The 20149-nt window shown below is 43.7% G+C and overlaps 1 pseudogene; it reads left to right on the forward strand.

Annotated features, from left to right (window-relative positions):
* Positions 1 to 9433: 9433 nt before the first annotated feature.
* On the forward strand, positions 9434 to 17163 carry LOC136539231 (uncharacterized; annotated as a pseudogene).
* Positions 17164 to 20149: the final 2986 nt, after the last annotated feature.

The raw sequence follows: 20149 nt of genomic DNA on the forward strand, positions 1-20149 counted from the left end.
GTTCACCACGACGTCCGCCAGGACGGAGTGGGGCTCCATGACCGGTAGACGACGCCTGCACGTGGCGCCAGTGATGGACAGGGCCATGACGAGAAGTTGTCCCTGTTGACATCTATAGGGTCGGCTGGACCCACATAAAGGAGGAGAAGGACCCGGCGATCCTGAAGGACTTCTTCCTCTCGTTCTCTTCTCTTTCTTCACTGTAACCCGTGCTTTCCCTTGGCCTATAAAAGGGAAACCAGGGCTTCCCATAAGGGGCATCGTAACACATCACATCCGGACTCGTCTCGAGACCAAACTCGACTCGAATCCGATCAACTCATCGAACCCTGAACACACAATGGAGCAGCGACCAAGCCCTCGGCGCCCGATCGCTCCTATCACCAGAGACTTGGGACATGTCCCTCTCTCGACTGTTTGTAACCCCTACTACGAACTTTCAGTGCTAGTAACATGAGCAGCAGCAATGAACTGGATGTAGGGACATTCTGCCCAAACTAGTATAATCCTTGTGTCCTCTTAGTACACCATCTAGGCTAGACGCATAATATTAGAAATTTACTTGTTGGTGGCAACTCGAAACAACGACAGTTGGCGCGCTAGGTAGGGGACTTTTGCGTGTCTCGACATCCACACCAGGACTCGGATGGCTAGTCACAACCTCAGCTGGGTCCTGGGTGCGCATATGCGCTTCAGGGACCTGGACTTCATTGTCAGGACGGAGGGAGAGTTGGCAATGGCTCCCGCCGCCGTCTGACCTCTCCACTCCGCTGGCCTCTATAACAGAACCGTCCAATTTATAAGAGCACAAGTACAATAGCAATCACCGAAGCGATCAAACCATCATATTTGAACCCATATAAACCCGGTAGTCCGATGAAATCATGAGGGATCTCAAACAAACCAACATACAAACCAAGATCGTACATGAGTCAACACAACCAGTCACATGTTACAACATGTTCATAAATAGTTCTCATACATCGGAGTTTCAACAGTGTTATTACAACTCAATTTAGAAGTAGCGGAAGCAACATAGTTTTGAAACAACATCACAATAGTTCAAATACATAGCCAGTTTTGGATCATCTCCAACAAAAGCACATAGAAGAGATGATATAGAATGACCATGCCATTGGTCTTACTCTCCATCAATAGTAGGAGTTATGCAGTGCTTGCAATAACCATGGTACATCACGTCATGCTGATCCTCCAGAAGAAGAATGGCGACTCACAGCTCTTGCAGTCGCTAAAGCAGACACAGGCCGGTGGTCCATGCCCTCGCCGGCGGTGGATACTCGCCGCTCATCTTCTAGCGGATCGATCGGAGGTTAGAGCGTCCTCAATGTATAGGCGCAGGGTTGGGTCGTTCGGTGGGTCCCACGGTGATGTGATGGCTACTAGTATTCAACCTCCAATGTGTAGAACCGGGTGTCAATTTATAGCTGGCCCCAGCATTTATTACCACATGCTGATCCTCTCTCTATCCTCAGTCTCATTTCTAACACGCTGGGGAGAGAGAAGAGAATAGAACCGGGTTCGCTGCATAGGAGTGATGTCTTTATCGAATCAAGCACGCAGTGTATAGGACTCGGTGTTATGGTGGCATTTATGAGATCGAACCGGCTAAAACACCCACACTGCGGACGCTCTTATAATAATCGAGATACAATAAGGTAGTCCGAGTGCATCAGCTTGGCAAGTAACCATATTTATAGATGCAGTCTAGAAAGGCGAGGGGCTGTAGGCTGTCTCACCATCACTGTCGGTCTCATCATAGTCGGACTTTAAAAAACCGACAGTGATAGCTCATCACTGTCGGTTTTTTGCTAAAACCGACAGTAATAGAACCAACTGACACTGATATTCGGGTATTCACTGTCGGTTCATATCACTATCGGTTTTAGCCAAGAACCGACAGTGATATTGGGTCATCACTACCGATTTTAGCCAAAAACCGACACTGATACTATCACTATCGATTCGAGGCGAACCGACAGTGATATGCTACAAGAAAACATCATAAGTTTCTCATATGATGTCTGATGAAGACGAACTTTATATCAAAGTTGTAGCACTCGACGAGATCTACAACTTTGTAGTTCAAACTTTTTTAATTTAAGATCGTTTGGAGGTCTAAATATTTTTATTTAAAATAATCTATGTAACGAAAATTACGTTTGATTTCTAAACTTTAAAATTTGAATTTTTCAAACGGCCTTGGATGAAGAAACACCCCAACCAAAAGTTGTAGATCTCAAAAAGTTATGCAACTTTGTAGTTGAAAATTTTTTCATTTGAAATCATTTACTACTTAAAAATATTGTTTGAAATTAAATTTTGAAATTATTGAATAACTCTGGTTTCTCTTTTTAATCTCTGGCTAAAACTTGTAACTAGTCTTTCTTTCTCATACTAGCTTCAAATTTGATGTTTTTTTCCTCAAAATTTCTAAAATCATGCTCTATCAATTTATTATGTTCTTACCGCTATTATTTTATGCATCTTTTCATGTGACTGTGTTTATCTATTTGAATTTTGAATTTAAAAAATGACAACTTCAAATGTCATTTTGGAACACTAAATGATTTCAGCTGAAAAAGTCATGAACATAAAAGTGGTAGAACTTATCAAGATCTACAATTTTTATTTTAGTCATTTATTCATCCGATAAAGTGGTAGTAATATTGTTCATGAAATTTACATATCTCTCTTATAGTTTCATAATCAATAAGAGGGATATTTAACATTTATGAATAATGTTACTACCACTATGTCAGATAAATAAATGATCAAATGACCAAAATAAAAGTTGTAGATCTCAAAAAGTTATGAAACTACGTAGTTGACAACTTTTTTTATTTGAAATCATGTTGTTAAGAAAATTACTTTTAAATTTCTAAAATTTGAAATTTAAATTTTATAAACGACCTCGGTTGGAAAAACTGCCAAAATAAAAGTTGTAGATCCCAAAAAATTATGAAACTTTGTAGTTGACAACTTTTTGATTTGAAATCATCTTCTCAAGGAAAACTACGTTCGAATTTCAAAAAAAATTGAAATTTGAATTTTTTAAATTACTTTGGATGGACAAACAGCGAAAACGAAAGTTGTAGACTTCAAAAAGTTATGAAACTTTGTAGTTGATAACTTTTTTATTTGAAATCATCTTTTCATGGAAAACTACGTTTGAATTTCTCAAATTTGAAATTCAAATTTTATAAACGACCTCGGATGGAGAAACTACCAAAATTAAAGTTGTAGATCTCAAAAAGTTATAAAAGTTTGTAGTTGACAACTTTTTCATTTAAATTCGTTTAGGGTCCAAAATACTCATTTCTAAATAAGATGAACATAAAATGGCTAGGACGAAAACCTCATTTGGACACAAACAGCTTGCAGGTGGAGTGGTTATGGGCCGAAGACGCGAAGCACGAGATCAGGCATTCGAGCACCGGTGTCCGCGAAGCACGCGAAAAATCGCGTGACTTGTGACTTGCGACGCGCGACCGTGTGTGGATGTCTGGGGCCTCTCCCGGTATTAAAAAAATCCCTATTTTTTCAATGAATTTTTTGGCTTTCCTAGAAACCACATCACTGTCGGTTCACATCAGTGTCGGTTTATCAGAATCGGCAGTGATGTCAAACCCCCATCACTGTCGGTTTAAAATCCGGCAGTGAAGGGGTTTTTTGAACCGACAGTGATATCAAGATCTGGGGTAATGTTTGTTCTACCAATCAGATTAAAGAATGGATTTCGTTATGCAAAAAATAAACGGGCATCTTATTTGTTATTATATATTATTATATATGCTGGTAGAAGGAGACTCCATCAAATTTAATTTGCTATCTATAGGATTTATTTAATTTCATCTCCCTTTGTTCCAAAAGGAAAGTTGTTTTAGCTTTGTCATAAATCAAACTTAATTATCTGGTTTTGATCAAGTTTATAGAAAATGCACAAACATCTACAACGTCGAAACTAGATTTATTATATACACTATTAAATATACTTTTTTGATACTGTACCTATTAATATATTTTTCTATAAACTTGTCAAAGTTACACTACATTGACTTATGCCATTGTCAAAATGGTTTTCACCAATGGCATTCTCACCGCTAGTTTTATTCGAACTTGTAAGAAATACGGATCCTATCAAGGTTTTAGTGATTTTGGTTGTTGACGGGCAGCATAACCATTTGGACTAACAATGATTGCTAGTATAGATGGTACAATAGTCCATAGAATGCAAAGATGGACTTGGTGAAGATAAAATCGACACTTTTGATGGTCATTACATGATGAATCCAACCATCAACAAATCGGTAAAGTGAAAGACACACAAATGGTGCAATCTCATGTGTTAATCCAATAACGGTTTGATCCGTAGGGCTATCATGAAGCATCCCATGAAATAAAGGGCCCACCATCCATGCAATAAATCACAAATTATCTGAGAAACTACCTTAGATACATGTCAACCGCTTTGGAAGAAGCACTGAGACACGTAGGATATGAGGCGGTGTATCCCATGGTCGGACAACCCCTTTAGGGGGGTCACTCAACCCCACCTGGTAGGCAAACCGCCTCTCCTTTAGCTAAAAATAGAGGTGTTGGCACCACTCTCCAAACATCGCTCTAGTTACTCTCTTTTTAGTTTAGGTTGGCTTAGTTGGGAGTTAGAGTTGAGTCAAGCCTTGCTTGGGTTTCGGGAGCAGTGTTCAGGAGTCTAGTATAGCTCTTATATCTTTCCCTTTGTAAGTCATTTCAAGTCAGTATATTATATTTCTACTTACTCTAGTACATCATCTGAGAGTGCAACTTACTTCTTGCAGTTGCCTTGATCTCTAGTTAAACCATAGTGCTATAATCTTAGTCTTGTTTAGTATAATAGGATCCTTCATAGCATGGGTTTCCTTGCTCCTTAGTGGATGCTCTAATCTGATTTTTTCGCATGGAATTAGAGTAGTATCATACAGTGTAAACGTGAGTTTCATAGTTTTTCTAAAATCATGCTCATCGTATGGTGCCTAAATTGGAACTATTTGAGTCTTCCATGGACTTGTTTTGGTTTTTTTAATTGCTAGTGGATGCAATTGTATCTATTATAATTACCTTAGTATAAAACAAGTGTCGCCTGATCATGTTAGTGTTACTTGACTCTATGTATGGCCATGTATAGGAAGCATGCATTGTTTGTCATCAAAGTATGGATGACATGACTTATAGATACCACTCTAGAAAACTAGCAATACAAAACAAATTTTAGGAAAAAGCCTAAAATATAATAGATAACGAGAGTATCTAATAGCGAGAATAGTCTGTGTCACTTAGTGTCGATGTTTTACCACCGGCAACCCGTCACGGGGTACCCGGGACGGTGATTTGTTCGGAGGGGTATCGGCGTTTTGCAGGAACTCGATGGTAAACGCAGGGAGACAACGATTTATACTGGTTCGGCACGCCGGAAAGTCATGGCGCCCTACGTCCAGTCTGGTGTGGATAGTATATTGCGCCCTGCGCTATTTGTTGTGTTGCGAGGTATGTTGTGGTTGTGAGTTCTGTCGGTTATGTGTGTCTCATGTGTGTGTTAGGTGCCGATCTAGGGACTCCTGCCCTCCTTTATATAGTCCAAGAGAGGCGGGAGTACTAGTCGGTTATAAAGTAGAGATCCTAGTAGGATTACGTGTAACTAGTCCTAGTAGGATTACATGTAGGGAATCCTAGTTGGACTAGGTCTTCTTCTCTCTTCTCCGTGGGGAACCTTATGGGTCCCGCATCGACAAGCCCCCGAGCATTTCATGATCGAGCTTCAAGGGTCGGGTTGTTGTAGACTTGTTCCGGGTTCTTTCTTGAAGCGAGATCTTGAGATGGTCTTCTTTGTCTTTTCTTCGGCTGATGTGCACTTTTGGACAAAAGTGCACTCAGTGAGTGTAGCCCCCGAGCCTCTTGCTTGTTGGGACAAGAAGCCAGAGGGTCCCTTTAGTCTTCTTGGTTGCTCCGAGTTCTTTTTTCGGTGGGTGCAATTTTTCGTAAAAATTGCACTCACTGAGTGTAGCCCCCGAGCCTCTTGCTTTTGCTTTGCGAAAGTTGGAGGGTCCGGATTCTTGTCTTCAAAAATTTCTAGGGTTATGTATCCCGTAGCCCCCGAGCCTTCTCCGAGTACTTTTCTTTAGAATAGGTCTTGATGTGTTGTCGTTGTTGTAGTCTTGAGTACTTGTATTCTTGGTCTTTCATCCTTGAATTCGAGCCCCCAGGCGTAGTTGAAGCGAATGCCGAGCCCTCGAGCTTAGTTTTTTATTTATCCAGGTCATTTCTAGACTTCTCTGGTTCTTGATGTACCTCTTCTAGGTTGTTTGCACTTCGTCCAGGTTCTTTTTGAACTTGTATGTACCTCATCCGAGTTGTTTTCTGATAAATCCAAGTTCTTTTTTGTCTTGATTTCTGTTCCCAACTTATCTGGGTTGTTTTTCTTCAATCCGGGTTCTTTCTGATCTTGTCTTGGTTCTTGCCGCACCTTGTCGGGGTTCTTTTTTGATCAATCCGGGTTCTTTCTGATCTTGTCTTGGTTCTTGCCACATCTTGTCGGGGTTCTTTTTTGATCAATCCGGATTCTTTCTGATCTTGTCTTGGTTCTTGCCGCACCTTGTCGGGGTTCTTTTTTGATCAATCCGGGTTCTTTCTGATCTTGTCTTGGTTCTTGCCGCACCTTGTCGGGGTTCTTTTTTTTATCAATCCGGGTTCTTTCTGATTTTGTCTCGGTTCTTGCCGCACCTTGTCGGGGTTCTTTTTTGATCAATCCGGGTTCTTTCTGATCTTGACTTGATCTTTGCAGCACCTCTTCGGGGTTGTTTGCGCTTCGTCCAGGTTCTTTCTGAACGCTTGTCTTGGTTCTTGCTGCACCTTGTCGGGGTTCTTTTTTGATCAATCCGGGTTGTTTCTGGACTAGCTCTCAGGAGCGTGTTTTCCTGATCTCATGGTACCGATGTAGCTCCCCTGCATGTTAAACATAAAAATATGTTGTAAATGACATTCTGGATATAAAGTGGGGAGCATGTCCCATATTTGAATAATCAATCAGGGGCGGGCCCTGGCATTATGAAATGCATATAAACTTTTTGCGTCTTGCTCTTGCTAGGCCATGCAAATTCCTCAGGTAGTGTCCTGTTACGTTTAAGCACTTGAATCTCTGGCGTATGGTTCAGAGGTTCATGACGTGACCATGTGAGCCTGGCACTCGGTTCGTGACCGTCCATGTGAGTAGACAAGCTTCACGGATTAAGGCGTGTTCTACCTGAGGAATTCGGCGACCGTTAAGAGAAGACCTAGAGCACTACGTTTGCTCGCATGATGATTTTTTTGTATCTTGAGCACTATGTTTGCTCGCATGATGATTTGACTTTAGAGCACTATGTTTGCTCGCATGATGATTTTTGTGTCTTCCCAGAGACATATATGAATAATATCTAAAATATATAAAAAATGAGACGTAACTTAGCTTGGTTCGTGGCCGCGTCGTTTGTTGATGGGGTAAACCAGTTGAGTGGCCGGTATGTCGAGTACTCGGAACAACTCGGAACCTGTCGTCGTGTTCTCTGAAGCCTTTGTCGTGGTCGTTGCCGACAGTGTGCGTACGGTGCATCCATCCAGCTTGACATGTGTGATGGAGTTGTCGCGGGTGCCGGATGAAAGTTGATCTTTGTCTGTGTATGTGTACTAGTTCACATATCCATCTTGTAGTCTTGTATGTGTCCAGTAATCAATTTGGATGGCTTCTGGTCTTGCTTGTACGTATATATACACATACGCCTTCCTTGTATTTGTTTGTTGTTGTGGCGCTGTGGGATGTCTTGATGTAGTCAGATGTCTCCGGATATATAGAGTTGATTTCGGATGTCGCGTTCTTGGAGTTGAACTCGGATGTTCTCGGATAAATCCCAGTTGTCCTCCGATCCAGCTCCGTATCCGAGTTGATAACGCTGGGACGTACTCCTTGCCGAAGTTGATGCTAGCTGATCCAACATGTGGTGATGTCGGACTCTTCGTCGTGGCCGAGTAGTTGACTGACTCCTGACTGGTGCCTTGAGTCTTCTGCAAATTTGAACGTGCGGCTTCACTTGCTTGCTTGTTGAATCAGGACACCTTGGCCGTGCGCAGAGATCCGTAGCGAGTTGTTGATCGTGGTTGACGGGAATTGCAGCGTCTTGTTGACAAGGGCCGACGAGAACCGCGGCGAATTTTGATCTGAGGTCCACCGAGCTCTCGAACGCAAAGCGTCGAGAACCCCTACCTGGCGCGCCAGCTGTCGATGTTTTACCACCGGCAACCCGTCACGGGGTATCCGGGACGGTGATTTGTTCGGAGGGGTATCGGCGTTTTGCAGGAACTCGATGGTAAACGCAGGGAGACAACGATTTATACTGGTTCGGCACGCCGGAAAGTCACGGCGCCCTACGTCCAGTCTGGTGTGGATAGTATATTGCGCCCTGCGCTATTTGTTGTGTTGCGAGGTATGTTGTGGTTGTGAGTTCTGTCGGTTATGTGTGTCTCATGTGTGTGTTAGGTGCCGATCTAGGGACTCCTGCCCTCCTTTATATAGTCCAGGAGAGGCGGGAGTCCTAGTCAGTTACAAAGTAGAGATCATAGTAGGATTACGTGTAACCAGTCCTAGTAGGATTACATGTAGGGAATCCTAGTTGGACTAGGTCTTCTTCTCTCTTCTCCGTGGGGAACCTTATGGGTCCCGCATCGACACTTAGCTTTCTACGAGTTTGGCTGGTTAGCATCAACTAATTGTTATAAATAACGAGAGTATCTGCTAGCAAATAAACATTAAAAGGAATTCATAAAATATTTAAAAAACTCAAACTAGCCACCATAAGATATTTATTAGCACCACTATCAACAATATCAACAGTCAGTACAGATATGTAACGACTGACCGTAACTCGTTGAAACAGCCTATATACCAACATATAAGGAGAAGTTAAAGATGAGTTGTGGTACAGTGATATATATGATTTTTGAAAAAAAAATGAAAGTACTTTGATAATTTCTAAGCTAAAACAATTTTTCTATGATTTTTCTTATATTAAACTAGATTTGGGATTTTAAATCGTAAAAATATTTTCAAGAAAAAATCATGTAATATATTTTTTAAAAAGATTGTAGTCCGAATTACCCCTGAACCACGAAGTCCGATCTACCGTACACTCTTGTAGTTGGCGTGACACAGCTGACGTGATGGTTTTTTACAGTTTAGAAAAAACCACAGAGTATACAAACAAATGATTTTATATAAAAATTTAAAACTAAAAGGGGTTAAAAATGCGGTTTTCTAAAGGGGAAATCGGACTATCATAAAAGTTAATTATATAACGGAGTCAAAAAGATAAACCACTCCCAGCCCATCCCATCCAAGGGTCCAATCAGGCAACACATCTGCTGTCCCTTCCGCTGTCCCCCACCAGCGGCAGCGGCGGGAAATCATTGCCGAAACGGCGGGAAAACAAGGACCCTTCCCTCCGACCCCGGCCACCCTCCCTCCCACACCGCTGCCACGCGCCACCAGCTCCGCATTTCACGTCCCCAAGGCCATTCTTCAGTCCTTATCCTCTCGACCCCTTCATCTGCAGGCCTGGTTTCTCCGCTGCGGTGAAGCTGGAAATGGGCGCGGCCGCTTCTTCTGCCAGGTCCTCTTTGCTCGCTCTTTACATGGATTACTTAAAAGGTGCCGTTTGGATACTGGGAAATGTGGGGTGGGACAGGGAAATGAGGGGAGGAAAATATCCTATCCATTGTTTGGATTTTTGGAATGGGGATGCACGTCGCTTTGCCGCGCAGGCCGCCGGAGCCCGCGTCGCTTCGCCGCGTAGGCCGCTGGAGCCGGCGTCGTCTCGTACTGGCGACCGAGCTAGGCTGCGCGTTTCTTCGACGCGCACGCGTTGGGCGTTCTCCGCTACAGCTAGCCCGGCGGGACCTTGCTGCTCACTTGCGTGGCCTGCCGTGTGAGATCGGAGTTGGCTGAGGCTAGCAGAGGGAAGAATGCAGACGAAAGGACGAGAAGGTGCTGATGGAAGGAAGGCTTGTGGAGTAGGTCCCACCACATATCTCTAACCCAAACCAAAGAGAAACAAACACATGGGTATGGCTACAGGTGCTAGTATCCCTATCCGTTTCCTTCTCTTCTCAACCCAGCGTATTTCCTATTCCCTAACCCAGGCTCCATCCAAACGCCACCGAAGAGATTTTACCTTTTCCCCATTTCTCCTGTGCGAAATAATTTCAGTTTCGGGTGCGGATTTGGGTGGGTTAATTTGTCCGCACTGCTTGTTAGTTTAGTTTGTCCTATGGACTGCAGCGGACGGCCCAGCTGTCCAGGAATTTTAGGATTTTTATGCATCCGAGGGTTCCAGTGACACCGTTGCCGCTTGGAGTATTCAGAGTTATGCTATGTGATCGAGGCAGGGCGGGTCATGGAGGAGGGTTGTGTGTGTGTGCGCGCTGATGATATGCAGTGACGGCGGGATATCGAGCCGTTTCTATAAATTAATTTCTAGAAATCACTAAATAAATTACTAAAAAAGAAGCCAATTTTTTTTAATCCAGGGAGACCTCTACTGGTCAGCCACACAACCGCTCCCTAGGCGTGGCATTTTTTGCGCGATTTTTGAAGACTTCACGTCAGCCGGCATTCAAACCCACGACCTCCCCCTCGCACGTACCCTTCTCTACCACCGCATCTTATACTCACTTATATCTATAATCCATTTTAGTTCTCCATATGTTATCCTAAACCGACTATAAATTGATTGTTTGAGGTCCTAAACGAATTCAATTGAAAAAATTGTCAACTATAAAGTTTTATAACTTTTCGAGATCTACAACTTTAATTTTGGTAGTTTCTCCATCCGAGGTCGTTTACAATATTTGAATTTTAAATTTAAAAAATTCAAACGTAGTTTTCCTTGACAAGATGATTTTAAATCAAAAAGTTGTCAACTACAAGGTTTCATAACTTTTCGAGATCTACCACTTTCGTTTTTGCTGTTTGTCCATCCGAGGTCGTTTAAAAAATTCAAATTTTAAATTTTTTGGAAATTCAAACATAGCTTTTCTTTACGAGAACTACAAAGTTTCATAACTTTTTGAGATCTACAACTTTCATTTTGGTAATTTCTCCATCCGAGGTCGTTTGAAAATTTTGAAATTCAAAATTAAGAAATTCAAACGTAGTTGTCCTTGACAAAATGAATTCAAATAAAAAAGTTGACAACTACAAAGTTCTAAAACTTTTCGAGATCTATAACTTTTATTTTGATCATTTGATCATCTGACATAGTGGTAGTAACATTATTCATAAATTTTACATATCAAGATAGATATGTAAATTTTGTGAACAATGTTACTATCACTTTGTCGGATTAAGAAACAATCAAAATAAAAGTTATAGATCTTGATGAGTTTTATAACTTTTATGTACATGACTTTTTCAGCTAAAATCATTTAATGTTTCAAAATGACGTTTAAAGTTGTTATTTTTTGAAATTCAAATAGATAAAACACAGTCACATGAAAAGATGGACAAAATAATATGAGAGAATTATTTATTTGGCACTGAAACAAATCAGTGTTTTGTATTTGGCACTCAAAAAATTGAACTTTCTTATCTGGCATCAAGTTGAAATTTCGTTTCGTAAATAGCACTGCCGTCCATTTAGGACAGTAACGGTGTCAAGTAACTGGTAAAAAGACATGAATACCCTTGTTTGCAGCAGAAATCCATGGTGCCAAATAGGGAAGTTCAAGTATTTTCGTATGGACGATATTGCCGGAGCTCTTGCGCAGCCCCGTGCCATCGCCCTGGCGACCCGCCGCATAGACCCCGTACCAACGTCCCTGCATCTCCGGGAGCCGCGTGTACACAAACACAAACGCAGCCGCCACCACGCCGGCATACAGCAAGAAGCACCCAGGCATGGTGATGGCACCGGCGAGCGAAATGAACGTCATGCTCACCGCCGCGCACACCAGCCGCCCGACCGCCGTGCCCACGCTCGTGCCCTGCGCGCGCAGCCACCGCGGCAGGACCTCTGCGCCGTACGCAGGAACCAGCGGCCCGAACCCGACAGAGAACGCCACGACGAAGGCCAGCATGGACGCGAGGCACGCCGATGTCGCGCCGAGACGGAGCGACGCGGCCAGGGACGCCATCGCCACGGCCACACCGCCGGTGCTGGCAAGCAGTAGCGGGCGCCAGCCGAGGCGGTCGGAGAGGGACGTGGCCACGAGGATGGAGAGCGTCTTGACCGCTCCGACGGCGACCGTGGCGCCCAGGACGGCCCGGTCCGACGAAGACATGCATGACGACGCGCTTGAACACCAGCGGGCTGTACAGCACGACACCTCGATGCCCGACGCTTCTTGGAAGAACTGCAGCCCGACGACGCAGATGAGGATTCGTCGCACGAATGCCGGTGGTCGGATGAGCAGCTCCGTCCATGTGCCACTGTCGTCTCTGGATCGTGGCACGACGGTGACTCTGACGGCACGCTTGATCTCCTCCAGGCGGAGGTCAGCCTCGGCCGGGGTGTCCGAGGTGCGCGACAGCCACCGTGGCAGGCTGGCATCGCGAGCCACCGTGGTGACTCTGGCATGGCCAGCACCCCCGCGGCGAGGAGCACCGGTGGCAGGCTGGCAGCACTCCCGCGGCGTACATGACGCGCTAGCCGAGGTGCACCGGCAGGTCAGCGAACGCGTAGTTCAACACGTAGCCGAGAAGGATGCCGACGTTGATAAAGATCTGCACGCCACGAGCAGAGCACATCCATCAATGCAAACTAATAATAAAGCTTCAAAATCATGGGCAGAACTAGAAGCTGTGCGTCCATGCACAGAATAGAGAATACTGACATCAAGCAAAGAGGACAGGACGCCGCGCGTCGACGCCGGCGAGATCTCGGCGTTGTACACCGACACGACGACGAGGGACACCGGCACGACGACGTCGACGCCGCGTGTTTGGTGCTGCCCTGCGCGCGTCGCAGCTCGCCGCTTGTCGCGGCGTCCGTCAGCAAGTCCGGCGCCGCGGGCTCCGTCTCGGGCGGCGGCGGCAGCAAGCGCCTGAGGTGTCTCGCCGCGCTGTCCTGCGTTTGCCCGGTGGTGTCCTGGATGCGGTCCAAGGCCGACGGTGGCAAGTCGTCCGCCCCCGTGCTGGATGATTCCATCATGTCGTGGTACCTGTCCATGGACAACGGCAAGTTCTGGTTCCCGGCTCAGGTCTACAACCGCGAGGTACCATCTCATGTCTTGTCATTTACTAGCTAGCAGTTCAATCATTGCAAAGCTTGTTAATTAGCACTCTTTGTTCAACACTGCCGGAGGGCGTGGCTGCCCCGACGCCACCGCGCCGCGTCAGACCTCCAGTGGGCAACCGGCGGCCACGACCGCCCCGCGTCCTCCGCGTGAGGGCACGCGTGAGGCCGTGGGGGTGTGCGCGGCCGATCCCTCCTCCGCCTCTGCCTGCGTGACATGGCGCGTGCGAGTAACCGAGGGGCAGGGGTATTTTGGTCTCCCTCGAAACGAACTGACAAGTTGAACACGGTCAACTAACAGATGTCTGGTCGAAATGAACGGCAGTGCTATCTAGGGAAGGAAATTTTAACTTGGTGCCAAATAAGAAAGTTCAAATTTTTTAGTGCCAAATGCGAAAGACTGATTTGTTTCAGTGCCAAATACATAATTCTCTCAAATAATATCTCTAAGAACACAATAAATGAATAGAGCATGATTTTAGAAAATGTTAGGAAAAAAATCATCAAATTTGAAGTTAGTATGAGGGAGAAAAACTAGTTACAAGTTTTGGCCGGAGATTAAAAAGAGAAGTAAGTGTTCTTTCAAAATTAAATTTCAAACAACATTTTGAAGCAGTAAATGATTTCAAATGAAAAAAGTTGTAAACAACAAAGTTTCATAACTTTTCGAGATATACAACTTTTATTTTAGTCATTTCTCTATCCGAGGTTGTTTGAAAAAATTGAATTTTAGTGCTTAATTTTTACTATTCGGCGTCTATTTGTAGGGACGACTGGATATTGAGCCGTCTCTACAAATCAAGCCATTTGTAGGGGCGGCTGGTAACACCAGCAGCCTCTACAAATGGATTTGTAGGGGCGGCTCGTTTGGGCACCATTTGTAGGAGTGGCTTAATATAGAGCCGCCTCTAAAAAAAAGAGGGGTGTTGCTACAAATCCTTTTTGTAGTCGTGATAGTCTCTAAAATTTTAAAGTACCACCGAATGATGCAAAACTATTATTTGGTTAGTGTTGTTCTTAGTACCTTGCCAATATCCATGTGTTGATGTCAATACGTCCTTAGTATCTTCGTGATTTTGCTGACCAAGCTTCAACATATGGCCAACTTTAGGCTATCTGACAATGGTTTGAGGCCAGTTATGAAGAACTAAACAAAAGTACCCAAAAGTAGTTGCATTTATTATGACAATTCTGAGTCTAGACTCTAGAATGGTCAGTGTTAAACTTGATTCTTGGTGCATCCTTTTTGCTATTTTGCTCAATTTATTTACACCAAACAGAGAAAATCAGAAGTAAAGTAAGATGCAGTGTTGCTTGCATAATGACAACCACAAAATCTGTGGAGAAGCCAACAAGTTTTGTCCTCTTTATTACAACCAAACATGGCAGAGCCAGTTTTTTTTTTTTTTTTTGGTGACTACATGGCAGAACCAGTTGTATAGAGACTTATAGCCTTATAGGCATCTTTTGTGGAGCTAAATATGTTGACTGAAAATCTCATTGTGCTAGCCATTATTGATGTACTACAGTGAAATAACCTATGATTGACAAGAGTGTATGACGCAGACTGGGTGACAACGACCATGGAAATACATCACAAGATAATCATTTGGGATCCAACGATCGAGATAGTGAAGGGCCAATTGATACTCTTTCCATGCCAAATACAGAACAAACAATAGAGAAAGGAGAAAATGCACAAGCTATCCGTGATTCAGAACAGATGGAAAAGAAGAGAAGGGCTATTGAGCGTATAGTTGCATGGTTCAGTGAAGCTGGGATTCCTTTTAATACTGTTCGTATAGAGAGTTTTGACTTAGTGTTAGAAGCAACTGCACAATGTGGCCCTGGTTTACAGGTACGCTCTCTGGATGAGCTTGATGGCCCGCTTCAGAGGCAACTTTTAGCAATCAATGGTTCAATTGAAGCACTGAAAAAATACTGGATGTCCGAAGGATGCTCTATTCTGGCTTATATAGATCTTGATGATGATGGAAGATGGATGTTAAACTTGGCAGTTGATTGTTCTCATGGTGTGTCATTCCTTCGTTCCATCGAACTACCTTCAGGCAGCTACGACCAAGCATTTGTTTGCCGACTAATTGATTCTTGTATTGAAGAAATTGGAGAGAAAAATGTGGTGCAAGTCATTGGGGACGTTGGTATAGAGAAGACTGGAGCATATCTGCCTCGAAAGAGACCGAACATATTTTGGACTCAGTGTGCTGCAAGTTCCATTGATATGATGCTTGAAGACATAGGGCATATCATGTTGGGATAACCTATTACACCACTTGCTACTTGAACTTGAGGAGCCTTAATGATAAAAGGATTGAGTTGAAGACTATGCTTATTTCTAAAGAATGGGAGGACAGCAAGTGATCAAAGGGAGCAGTGGGCAAGAAATTCTATAATTTAGTAGTGGGCAATGAGTTTTGGCATAATGTGCTATATGCTATAAATAGTTTTGAACCACTGGTGGAGGTTCTGAGGAGGATGGGGAGTGGCAGACCCTCTATGGGATACATATATGGTGAACTTTTGAACGCTAAAAAGGAAATTGCCTTCCGCTTTGAAAACAAGGAAGAGCACTATTTGCCAGTGTGGCACCATATAGATTTTAGAATAAAGTTGTACATGATGGAACCATTGCACTTATCTGCTTATTATTTGAATCCTTCGTGCTACTATCAAAACAGACATGAAATTGAAAATACAGAAATATTCAGAGATGCACTTTTTGAGTGTGCGTGTAAGATGTACCAAGATGAGTCTACACGAGAAAATTGTGCATCAATTGAAGCTTTACAGCACTGATTCACAGAGTTTTGGAATGGTTCATGCCATTAGTACACGGATGGATGTTGACCCAGGTAACTTTCTTGCAGGACAGAACATCTAGGCATTTTTTTAATTTGTTTGTCAAGGTTCATAGTGTAGTCTTCTTTAGTATGATATACAAGCTAACTCTTGTCGTATATGTAGTTTCCTGGTGGCAATTACATGATGGTACAGCAAAGGAGTTGAGTGCTATGGCACTGAGGATACTGAGGTTAACCTGTGGCTCATTGGCCTATGAGCCAAGTTGGATTGAAACGGTAACATAGTGATAAGCTAGTTTCATACATTCATCCATCAGTTCTTCAACTTACCATCATTTCATTTGTGTAACTCACACATTTTTTAAAAGGCTAATAAGAAATTATGTTACACTATTCTCTATTCCTTTTCAGATCCATAAAGAAAAGCCATCTTGGATTAAAAATAAGCAATTTCAGGATTCAATGTTTGTGACCGTCAACAGAAGGATACAAGGGAAAGCTCAAATGAGAGATAGAGATCCTGTACTTGCATGCCTTCGAACCATTTGAATGGCTGGTGGGCATGCTTCCCAATGATGCCCAACGACAGTATAACAGGGATTTGCTGATGGCACGAGCAAGAAGCGGAGATGGAGTAGGTCTAGCGAAGCTGGCAAATAAGTTATTTATCGAGGCAGAGTATGTGACATCCGATGAAGAAAGTGATGAAGAAGCGCCAAGGCACTCTATCAAAAGGAAGACATCGTCTGGTGCTTCATGCTCAAAACGAGAGAAGAGGACACAGCTGATCAGAGGTAATCTGAAAGATGATGAGTCCGAGGGAAGTGATGGAAACATCAGCTACTAATCTCTGGCTATATTCATGGCCTTGTATGTTTCAGCTTAAAAGGATGATACATGATTTGGTATGTTTTTGTGGTCCGTGAACTCTAAGGCGTTGCTGGCTTTAGGAGTTTGGAACTGTGTTACTTTCGTTGGGCTATTAACTTACCGATGTTTGTCTGAAATCCGAATGCTTGCAGTCAGATTGGTTATTGCATTCATGATTATTATGCTTTCATTAGAACTAGAAATAGTAGCTCCAAACTTCTGAAACGTGAGAATGTGTTTATATATTACAGTAGTGAAAATGAAACCACCAGCTTCCAAATTAGAGAAAAGAAGCTTTGGACATGGTTTCATTTGCTAAAAAAGCAAAGTGGGATAACCAAATTAGTCACGGAAGTTTGGTGGGAGGGATGCCTAATTTGGCCCCTGATGTTGCGCTTTGACCAACCCAGTCCTTGAACTATCTATCATCTTAGATGAAAGAAAAAGAGAATAGTCCATATGCTGGCAGCTGGCGTTGACTCCTTTCTTGCTCCTGTGGAGTAAATTTAGAGCCAGGAAAAATTAAACCTTATGCTTGAAAGCATTTATGCCCGAGCCAAATGAGCGCTATCAACGAGGAAACTGAAATTTTCTTTCAAACTTGGTTCAGGGACACCACTTGCCGCTTGAACCTGAAGAGCCTTGAGGAGGAGGTGTCACACCCGATTTTAAGGATAAAATGAGATGCAAAATCTGATATGCGTCCAGAGATCAGTCACACACATAAGCCGATAAATTATAAATAGTATCATCACAAGTGTTTATTACATCACGAATAATAAAACATAGTCTTCACATAAATGTAGCGGAAGTATAAGAAAAAATCTCTCGCGAAAGCTCCATATCATAGGGACATCAACTGGTTGACCACAAGTCTAATAATTCTTAGAAAAGTCATTGTAACCCTAGCCATCTGTTAGCCATCCGGGATTTTTATCTAAATAATAAAAATAAACAAGCGTAAGTACATGTCATACTCAACAAGTGTAACATGAGGTTCATGAGGCTCAAAAGGCTTGACACAAGTTTAACAACGTTCAGCTTTTAGTTGTCATCATTTTAGCATAAGAGTAGCAACAAGTTGTTTCAATCCCACAGTAAAACACATGATCAATGTAAACATGAATAATGAATAGCATAAACGGATAATTCTTAGTGATCATCTATTCCATAAGGGTTTCAAGGCCGCTCGTGACTGTGAGCACGGCTGATATACTAGTTTTACACTCTGCAGAGTTTGTACACTTTCACTGTGAGTCGTGATACCCATATGTCCGGGTTTATAACTCCCAAAACAATTCCAAGGTGAGCAGGCAGGGTTCACTATGAAGTCTTTCAAAGGTTCGTCTAACAAGTTAGGGCCGCTAGCGAAACATCCTCAATTTTTCCACGAAGAGAAAATCCACAGAATGAATTATAATATGATAAACCAAGAACTGATTCCATCATATTATCATATTTTAGTCGATGTCACAGTCATACATCGTAAGATTATAAGAATGCAAGATATTACATCACTGGGGAACACACCTATTACAGAGTTAATCTAGCGGAAGACTATCGAGTGAAGGCTCCTCCTTCACGGGCATCATCAGAGTTGGCATAGTGCAGCGTAGATTCCATCTCCGAACCAAACTTGAGCGTAGGCACGGGACCTCATAATCCTTCTAAAGTCAGCATCTCTGAGAAGTAGGAAAATCTGCACACCGCCAGATGTGTGCAGGCCATGGTCAGCACCGATGAGCTTTAGTGGAAAAGATAAAACAAGAGGATCTGGCGATCCTAACTTTTGGCTGTGGTTTGCATCCTTAGCGCATGAGAAGTAAGTAACAGTAGTAATGTAATAATAATATCCAGTTTTTAACACATTCCCAGCCACACACATCCACATCCATCCATATCCATCCACCAACCCATCCCAACCACAACCCCACCACCATCACCACATCTCATCTCACACACTCAGGTCGATAGGCCGACTCCCTCTCGGCACTTGTCTCAACGGCCCGCAGCCCCTAGCTCACGGCCGGAAAATACCCCAAACCTAGAGGGAGGAAAGAAGGACTCATCTCCTATCTAGTTTAAGCGAAACCCATGAAAGGTCCATAGCTGACAAGTCGGTATATGTATCGATCGATCAACCATACACTCTGCAGAGGTTTTACATACCCACAAGATAGCCATCCTCGACGGTGCCCTAGTATAGGCAGATTCCGGCCGCTTGCTAGCCTAGAACTGATGCCACCCTACCTCTCAGCCCTGGAACATCCCAAGTCTAGTACTGGGATGGCTGATACTATGAGTCGTAGACTAGAGCCGGGGCCCTCCGGATGTCAAGAGCTAGGTCCACAAGGCCTCCTAAAGTCTCGGAAGGGTGTGGGGGAAACCACGTGCCCCGTACCTCCTTGCACACATTCGCCTAGCAGTAGTGGCATTGTTCTACCAAGTAGTCCGACCATCCCGCACCATATAGGGCGAGTGGGATGTAGAGGATTCCCGGATGAGTCTGAGTACTAGTAAGTCCTTAGAGATTGACCAAGCCAGAATGTCTTCATCAGGGTTTCCATTTTACAGTGCCACCACAGCACCTCTACCTCGGGCTCCACCTCTCTGAGGTTCACACCCCAGGCCACCTCCAATTACCATTTACCCGCCACAGGTATTCCATATCCAAGTGCCCAGGTAGCACCACATGGCAAGACTTCGCCCTAGGCTTGTCGTTATTCCTAGCTCGGTCGACACAACCCTCACTCTCCACGCACCCAAGACACACGTAGCACGCTCACACACCTACCAAGTCTGGCACCCATAGCCTAACCCTTCCCAGTGGGTTCACCACCAGCATCACATCCCCGATGTAATGCGAAGTGGAGTTAATAATAAATATAGTGGTGTAATATGCAAGCGAGTAAGCAAGTAAGCATATCTAAGCGAGCGAATGCGCAAAGCAGGGTGACGTGGTAGAGTGGGTTGCATCAGGGTAATAATGGCTTCAGGTAGTAGCATGCATCAAAGTACTAGCAAAGGAATAATTATAAAGCGCTAGCAGTTCTAGATATTATGCAATGTCTAATAGGATTCTCTAAAAGAGGGTACTGCCATGACACCTGCGATGTAGAGGTAGTACTGGTACAATTCTCC

The sequence above is a fragment of the Miscanthus floridulus genome, chromosome 2, assembly GCF_019320115.1.
Source record: "Miscanthus floridulus cultivar M001 chromosome 2, ASM1932011v1, whole genome shotgun sequence".
Classification (NCBI taxonomy): Eukaryota; Viridiplantae; Streptophyta; class Magnoliopsida; order Poales; family Poaceae; genus Miscanthus; species Miscanthus floridulus.